The sequence below is a fragment of the Lissotriton vulgaris genome, chromosome 1_1, assembly GCF_964263255.1.
Source record: "Lissotriton vulgaris chromosome 1_1, aLisVul1.2, whole genome shotgun sequence".
Classification (NCBI taxonomy): domain Eukaryota; kingdom Metazoa; phylum Chordata; class Amphibia; order Caudata; family Salamandridae; genus Lissotriton; species Lissotriton vulgaris.
In genome coordinates, this window is record NC_141685.1 from 1,758,954,208 (window position 1) to 1,758,963,941 (window position 9,734).

Sequence of the window (9,734 nt, forward strand, 5' to 3'; positions counted from 1 at the left end):
AACAGTAGGGTAAGTGTTGGATAGTGTAGGGATAAAAATTACTATTCCCCATGACTTACCTTATAATGCGTTGTAATAGTATGCGTTGTTGTGACATGCGTTGTAATGGCATGCGTAGTAGTGACATGCATTGTAATGGCATTGTAATGGCATGCGATGTAAAGGCAGTTGCTTTGCAATGACTGCGTTGTAAATGTAGTGCGTTGTAATGACTACGTTGTAATGGTTGTTTCCCGATCAAATAAATACATTGGGTTATGACATTTCCACACATTACCATTTGTGTGCTGTATACTTTTATCAGTAAAACTGTACGTGAGTGCAAATGTAATGGTTATTTCAACTGAAGCCAAGCTGTCTGTAATAGCAGCACGCTACTATACCATGCACCATGTTACCTCACTCCATTCTATTGTGCACCACTCCACACTACGCCAATCCACTCAACACTGTGTCACTGAATTCTTCTCTTCTCTTCACCACTCCACTCTATACCTCTTTACCCTGCACCACTCCACTATACTCTATGCCAATGCAGTACCCCACACTACTCTACTATGCACCACTGCATTATTTTCCACTGCACTCTACACTACTACACACTACTCACAGCCACCCTACTCTGCAACACTGCACTCTATACCACTGCACTCTACACCACTCTATGATTCTCTATATCACTGCACTCTATGTCATTCTACCCTACACCACTGCACTTCACAACACTCTGCTATAATTCACTTCACTCTACAGCAGTATACTTGCAACACTGCATTCTCTGCCACTCTTCTCTAGGAATCTCTATCATACTAAACTATATGCCACTGGAATCTATGCCACTGCACTCTACACCAATCCACACTAAGCCTCTCTAATCTACTCTCCACCATTGCATTCTACGAGACTCTATTCTATACCATTGCTCTCTACGCCACTTCACTTTGCTCCGAAACAATCTACTCTGCCACTGAAGTCTATGCAATTCGATTGCACTTTGCACCACTCCACACTATGCCACTGCACTCTATGCCACTACACTGCACCACTGAACTGTATGCCTCTATAATCTACTCTATGTCAATACACTCTGTGCAATTCTACTCTACACCATTACACTCTCCATTAATTTACTCTGCACCACTGTATGCCTCTGCACTTTACACCACTCTATGCCACTGCGACATACTACTCTGCAGCACTGCACTCTCTGCCACTGAACTCTGTGCCACTCTACTCTAAGCCACTTTACTCTAAGCCACTGCACTCTACTCTACACCAATCTATGCCACTCTTCTGCACTCTACACGAATGCACTCTACACCACTCTAATCTACTGTGCACCACTGCAATCTGACACTGCACTCTACTCCTCTTCACTCTATGCCTTTCTACTCAAGTCTGCATCACTCTACTCTATGCCAGTGCTCTCTACCCTACTCTACTCTTTACAGCATCGGTCTACACCACACCCTGTCACTCAATTCTGCAACACTGTACTCTACACCACTATTGCGTGATACCACTCCATTCTACTCTGCACCACTCCACTCTACGCCACTTCACTCTACTCTGAAACAATCGACTCTATGCCACTGCACTTTATGCCACTCTACTCCACTCTGTGCTACTCCACTGCAATTAACACTGCGCAACTCAACTCACTGCCACTCTATTCTAGGCCACTGCACTCTACACCACTACTCTATGCCACTGCAATCTACCCTGCACCATCTGTGCCTCTGCGCGCTGTCACTGTACACCATTGCGCTCTACTTCACTACACTGTACGCCACTCTATTCTACTCTGCACCACTGTACTCTAGGTCACTCTACTCTGCAATATTCTACTCCATGACTGCAATCTATGGCACTGTACTCTACTCTGCATCACTGCACTCTACACCACTGCATACTATGCCACTGCATACTATGCCACTGCACTCTACACCTCTGCACTCTACCCTGCACCCCTCAACTCTATGCCACTTCACTCTATGCTACTCTACTCCACTCCACTCTGAGCCACTCGACTCCACTCTGCTCCACTCTACTCTATGCCATTGCCCTCTATGCCACTGCAATCTACACTGCACTGCACAGCTCTACTCTATGCCACTGCACTCTACACCAGTGCACTCTACACCACTGTACTCAAAACTAATGAACTCTACGCCACTGCACTCTATGACAATCTACTCTACACCACTGTACTTTATGCCACATCGCTCTAGGCCACTCTACTCCACTCCACTCTATGACACCCCACTTCACGATACTGTACTCTCTGATGCTCTACACCATTAAACTCTGCTCCACCTACACTCTACTCATTTTTATGCCACTCTACTCCAGAGCACTCTACTCCACTCTGTGCCATTCTACAACACTACTCCACTTTATGACGCTCTACCTAACAACCTCTATGCCACTCCACTCCATGCCACTTCACTCCACTCTATTCTATGACACACACTCCACTCTACTCCATTCCACTCTATGCCACTCCATTCTATGACAATCTACTCTGCTGTAAGCCACTCTACTCTACAACATTCTACTCCATTCTACGCAACACCCTCTACGCCACTCCACTCTGCTCTACACCACTCCACGACACTCTATGCCACTCCATGCTACGCCACTTTACTTACCTCTGACACTGTACTCCACTTTTTACCCCTCAACTCTATGCCCTTCCACTCTACGACACTTTACTCCCTTCATGACACTCCACAACACTGTAGGCTACTCCATGACGCTCCACAACACTGTAGGCTACTACATGACACTCCACTTCACTCCTCTTCAAGCACCTCAGCTCTGCTCTACACCACTTCATGCCACTTCATGCCACTCCACTCCATGCTACTGTCCTTTACCCTACTAACTTTTAACCATGCCAAACAGCAGCCACTCTGCTGTACAACATTGGTAAAACATATTGGCAAAGCCAATAGCTCTTGCAAAGGCGAGACCGATTGGCTTTGCTAATGCTTGATCATTTTTATCATTGCCCCTGCCTTTTCCCACTTTTTAGGTTTCGCCTGCACAGTGTTGTAAACTCTATTGTTTTTAATATAAATCTTAAAAGGGGCTTACATGCTGCCCTTACTTTTTATTGGTTTGTTTGCTTGCCACTTACTTTTCCACCATTTGTATTGGCTGTTGCACACTATTTCCTGTTGTTCCACGTGTGTTTGCACTGTCCCAAGGGCCAAGTACACCTTTTCATCCAGCAAACTTCTTTGTGAGGCTGCTCTCTTAGGTGTGCCTGTACAGATTGTTGAGCCGACACTGAGACTCGAACTCACCTCCAAGGTCAGCAGTTCTGGTCATTACGCCAAATTCTCTGTCCTGCCCCTTCTCTTCTATTTTTGGTATTCTTGTTTAGCAATCGAGGATGGGTACCTTCACTGCAGCTCCTCGCAAACTACCCTCACCGTGGTCCCCCTCTCAGTCTAGGGCTCATGTTCTGACTGCCCCACTTTCATCCGCTGCTCTTGTTACAGATAAAACCTATTGCATCTTTTGTTGCAGTCTAAAGCTCTCTTATACCTTACTTTTTGTTTGAGTGCAACATAAAATTGATAAATAATTAAATACATAATTAAATATTAAAGCACATCGGGTCTCGATCTCCGAGGAGGAGGAACAGCCAGTCGCACTGCAGAAACCTCCCTCAGTGTGGCCTCCCTTCCTTGCACAATTTCGGGTGGGTCACTTCACAGTCACTACTTGAAAACCACCCTCACCGGCGCCCCTCTCAGTCTAAGGCTGCTGGAGGTGTCTTGTAATCCTATGAGGAGGTACAGCCATCAAGAGGAGCGAGACCCGGGAGCCGTGCTGTGGGACAACAGTCATTGCAAGTGATTGAACTTCGGTTTCATCTCCATGAACAGTAGTCAAGGCAGACCCCTGGAAAACCCTATTGCATGGTGCAGCTGGTGCAGTTGCACGGGGCCCAATAGCTCCAGGAAACCCACTGAACATCCATTATTGCTACATGTTGCTACTAAACAAGAAGTCACAAGCGCAGGTACCTTCTAGGCACCAGGGTCATGATTTGGATGGTGCAGCAGGTGCAGCGGCACAGGGGCCAAAGGGCCCAGGAATCCCACTGAACACTGATTATTGCTATATGTTGCAACTATGTAAGGAGTCACAACCGCTATCACCTTGCAGGCACCAGGCCCATGATTTGGATGGTGCAGCAGGTGGAGTGGCACAGGGGCCAAAAGCTCTTGGAAACCAATGAAAACTCATTATTGCTATATTTTACTACTGAACAAGCAGTCACAAGTGCAGTTGCCTTGCAGGCACCAGGGCCGTGATTTGGATAGTGCAGCAGGTGCAGTGGGACAGGGTCCAAAAGCTCCAAGAAACCTACTGAACACCTATTATTGCTGTATATTGCTACTAAAGCAAGCAGTCACAATGTCAGTTAGCTTGCAGGCACCAGGGCCAGGATTTGAATGGTGCAGCAGGTACAGTGATACAGGGGCCATAAGATCTAGAAAACTCACTAAACACCGATTATTGCTATATTTTAATGCTGAACGAGCAGTCACAGTGCAGTTGCCTTGCAGGCACTAGGGCCATGATTTGAATGGTGCAGCAGGAGAAGTGGAGTGGCACAGGGACCAAAAGCTCCAGTGAGCCCACTGGACACCAGTTATTGCTGCATGTTGCTACTAAACAAGCAGTCACAAGCGCAGTTACGTTGCAGGCACCAGGGCCATGATTTGGATGGTGCAGTGGAGTGGAAAATGGTCTAAAAGCTCCTGGAAAACCCACAGAACACTGATTATTGCTATATGCGGCTACTAAACAAGCAGTCACAAGCGCAGTTACGTTGCAGGCACCAGGGCCATGATTTGGATGGTGCAGCAGGTGCAGTGGAGTATGGTCTAAAAGCTCCTGGAAAACCCACAGAACACTGATTCTTGCTATATGCGGCTACTAAAGAAGCAGTCACAAGCGCAGTTACCGTGCAGGCACCAGGGTCATGATTTGAATGGTGCTGCAGGTGCAGTGGCACAGGGGCCAAAAGCTACTGGAAACCCACTGAAAACCAATTATTTCTATACGTTGCTACTAAACAAGCAGTCACAAGCGCAGTTAGCTTGCTGGCACCATGGCCAAGATTTAAATGGCGCAACAGGTGCAGCAGGTACAGTGGCCAATAGCTCCAGCGTGCTTGTCCATGGCATGTGTTTTTTTTCTTTGCCCTCCACCCTTTACCTAATCTCCCTGCATTACATTACCACCAGTTACTGCACAATATATTGGCTTTGTCAATAAACAAGTAAAAACACTTTTATGGAGTTTCATTAACTTGTATTGCACAACTGCTCACCAAGCTACAACTTACAACAAAAAATAGCTTATTAGTAATCATATAGGTGAAAACTATTGCATTTATCAATGCTTGTTCATTTGTGCATCCTGATGTGCAGGCGAAGTGCCAATTTTATTTCACCATCAGACACTACTGTGCTTGTGCAGCACCCTGATCTCCAAGGGAGTGCCTGATGCTGCTCTTATTATAGTCACTGTAGAGTGCATTGGTGTGTAATAGCGTGGGAGGAAACAACTGAGCCACAGCCCTGGAATTCATGATCTTCACCCATGGGAAATCTGCTTCTGGTGTAGGTACTAATTGCATGCTTAAATGTGTGTTGATAAAAAAAAATACTACTTTGTGGTTCATAACCAAATTAGCATTTCATTTCCCTGGCCACTCCTTTGGCAAAGTGATATGCCCATATGTTTCCCATGTTTCAAAATGAATGCCTCTGTAGTGCGTATGTCTAGCACCTTGAGACCCTCCGGGTGAGTAGTGCGCTATATAAATGCTTTGATTGATTGATTGACTGATATGTCCCGCATACATTGCTCATTCCTACATTTCATTTCACTTAGACTCACCACTTCACTGAATCACGCATAATGCGTATGTTTTGACTTTCACCAAGGTTAATTTTGACCTAAGATTTCTGTCATGAGTCCTCGTAAAAAAACACCTGAAGATTTGCAAAAATGTCGACATTGATAGTAAACACTTGAAACAACCTTAAGTTGACCCACGATGTTTAGAGATGACATGTCACAAGGCATAACAGGAGAGGTAGGAAGCGAGATCTCTGCGATTAAACATGGTCCCCGGCATGCACACAGTTATGATCTCTGTGCACTGAGTAAACCTTGCAGTAAAACAGGATGTTCCTGCCTGGGAGCCTCTCAGGCCTGCATGCCAATTTCGCGTAGATACTGTAGTGTTTGCACAATGTGAGAGGATGGGTGTAATGACCAGAGTTACCGACTGGGGAACCAAGTTCGAGTCCCAGCGTATGGTCAACATCCTATGATTCTGGGCATATCACTTAATCACCCAAGGCTCATTTCATAAAAATGAAAGTGTCCTTGTGTAACGTAACTGGTGCTCATGTAAAGCGCTCCAATACCTTTGAGACAAGTTTGCGTCATATATAACAGCAAAGAAAAAATATCTGACCTGCCTCCACTCTGTTTACAGGGACCATGGTTGGATCTGGCTTATGTAAGCAAGATTAGCGAAAGGGGCCCACCCTGCAATTCAGGAGGACAGAGACTCCAAACGAAAGTGCATGTTGTGTCTGTGTCCTTTTTAGTGCCGCTGCTTGCACCTTGCCAGGGGCCTGCGCCCAACCTGACGGACAACCTTTGGACACTACGGGGTCTATTTACTAAGTTTTAACAAAGTATCACAAAAGTGATGCAAAATTACTTTCCTGTGCTAAGCTTGTTTACCACTAGAAAACACTCTAAAGTAGTGCAGGTGTGCTGCTTCGCATTACTTAGCGCCAAGGGGACATACCATGGGTGGTCCTTGGGCGTTGCACCCGAGGTTTCTGATGCTAAACCCTATTTACTTAAAAAGTTGACAGGGTTTAGTGTGAGTAAACAGCGCCCATTTCAAATAGGCGCTATGAAGAAGACATGCTTTCATTTCTCTTTTCTTTTCCGACTTTGTATGTGTGCTGCACCGTACAAAACACCAACAAAGTGGGGAAAGGTTTCAAGCTAGTCTAAGCTTGGTATTTTATAGTGGAAGCGTTCCCTCCCAGTACAAAACCTTTGCAACTCACGGAGACACCCTTGCACTATGGTGCAAAGGTATGTCCGTGGCGCACGGCAGCATATTTCTGCGCTGGCACTAGGGAGAGGGGAGCAGAGTGGCATATTTATGTTAATATGGTGCTCTCCTTCTCTCTCCATCTCACGCAGCACAGCGCAGTATGTGCGGCTACTGCACTGCGCCACGTGAGGAACTAGTAAATCTGCCCCTGGGTGCAGGACTGCTGAGGAAAGATCGCCAGAACACTGTGGTGTAATGCAAAATGATGGACCCCCCAGCAGAATGGGAAGAGGGGCCCCATAGTCTCACATCTCACAGGTATTTCTTGTCCTTGAACTGACCTGGGCCCCCTCAAAGGGTTGGGGGTCCTAAAAGGCCCTCTGCGCTGCCAGACAGAGCAGTGTGGACTCTGAAAGAAATCAAAAGAAAACAAGAACTTGTTACTAAAGCTGCAAACGCTGAATGTCGCCAGCCCTGCCAGAACGTCTGGGGATTCAGCCTCGGTTGGTGTGGAGGAGAGCGATGCTGACGGTTCCCATCCCACCTCCATGCCCAGGGGGCACAATGCCAGTGTCAGCAAATTACATGTTCACAGAGTGTGTGGGAGATAAAAGAGTGTGCGGCTCCAATCCCACATGTTTATGTGCATTGCTAATACACTGCGCCATCCCTCAGCTCTCCTGCCAAGGAAATAAATCCGCGGTGCGCGCATTCACGAGTGCTTTTCGTACACAATGCTTTAATCGTCAAACAATGCTTTGCAAACGAGCTTTATTAATGAAGGCCCGAGGCCCAGGAATTGTTTGAGCATATTTTACATTGTTAAGTACTCCTTTTACAATATGAAATGGGTTAGCAAATAAAGAAGTATTCTGATCAGTGATTCTGGCTGTGGCAGGAAGAGGCGGAGTGGAATAGCAACGAAAAAACTTGAATTCAATTGAGTTTTGTAAATGATAAAATGCAGTAGGTTTGACGTGATAGTGAAATGCGGAGCGCAAACGTATTTTGTGTTTTATTTGTGAAAGAGGAGAGTGAACCACCTAATATTTTTTTCACAGGGGCGCTGTGTTATTCTATTGAAGACAAACAAGGCTTTTCTAAGGAGTTCTTTCGTTTATAGGCCAATTGCAAAAGCAGAATTTAAATACAAACATGCTCCCTAGAGGTTAGAGCACTAAAAGGGGCTCTCCCTAATAAGACGTCAGAAGTCCTTTCTACAGTGTGCAGAGGTTGCTACTGACGTGGGTCAAACACTAATATCATAGGTGCATTTAACTGATGCAGATGGTGAGAGTTGTCTAATTAATCATGATGACTATTGATGGAGTTTGCCTGCCTTCAGCACAAACACTGTCAGTGCAAAATGCATGCCAAGTGCTTTGGCAGCAGCAAAATCATGGAAATGTACTGCTCCCCATTGTCGACAGCCTCTTCTGCGTGAGGATGAGAACACGGCTTTCATGTGGTGGATCATACATCGACATGTTGTGAAAAGTTTGAACACATTGCCTTATTTTAATGCAACTGTAATCTGCCGCAACCATGTTTACTTGCTCTTGTTAATTTTGCCTACCAGATGTGTCCGTCTCTGAGGCTTAGACGCATGGATTCCTGGCACCTGAGAGGAGAAATCTGTAATACAAGCTTGCTCGAAACTGTTTTACCATTTCTCATGAGCCCAGGAAGCCATCTGCTTGTGCCCTCAGTGAGAATTGAGACTGTGACTGATGCTAGGCACCGTGGGGCATATCTACAAGTGAATGGCGAAGCATTAAGCAAAATTTGTTAACGCAGCACTCCGCCATTCTGAAAACGCAGGGATGCACCGTGTTTAGAAAGATTCAGCACATCCCTGTGTTTTCCCTAGCACTGGCAGCACCAATGCAGGCAGCCTTGCACTATAGTGCAAGGGTGCCTGCATGGAGGGAATGGTCTCCCTTCCTGCACATAAACAATCACTAATGGTGATTTGTAACTCCGCGTGCTGCATTGTGCAGCACAAATAGAAGTTACAAATCATAATTTTTTTAATGATTGTTTATGTGCAGGTTGGGGCACCTTCCTGCAGATAAACAATCATTCATGGTGATTTTCTGTTTCTATATGTGGCTGCTCAATGCAGCACACAAAGAAACAGCAAATATGGGGAGAAATTAAACATTTCGCTTTGTTTTGCTATGTTAAGACCGGGTTTTCCCTCGTCTTAATTTTGGCACTGCCCCACATTTTGCCACCCTTGTAAATAGGGGGAAGCATCAAAATCAATGAGTGTTGCGGCAGGACGCACACCGCAACACCCATTGCCGGCCGCTTTCACTCTAAGTATAGCGTGAAAGGGAGCCTTATTTACAAGGCGGTGTTAAACCACATTAAGTGGCTGAACTCTGCCTTATAAATATGGTGAAGGGCTTATTGCCACATGAACATCGCAAAATGTGACATTCCTGTGGCGATAAGCCTTGCAAAAATACCACCATGTGTGTTGTAGAGTATGTATCAGGATCCTGCCTTCTGGGGGGGCACGTAGCTCTGTTGTGGTCGTTTGGGGGATCCACTCGTTAAATTCACAGACTAACAATTTTTTTAAGAAATACTTTCCAGACTCAAACAAAAC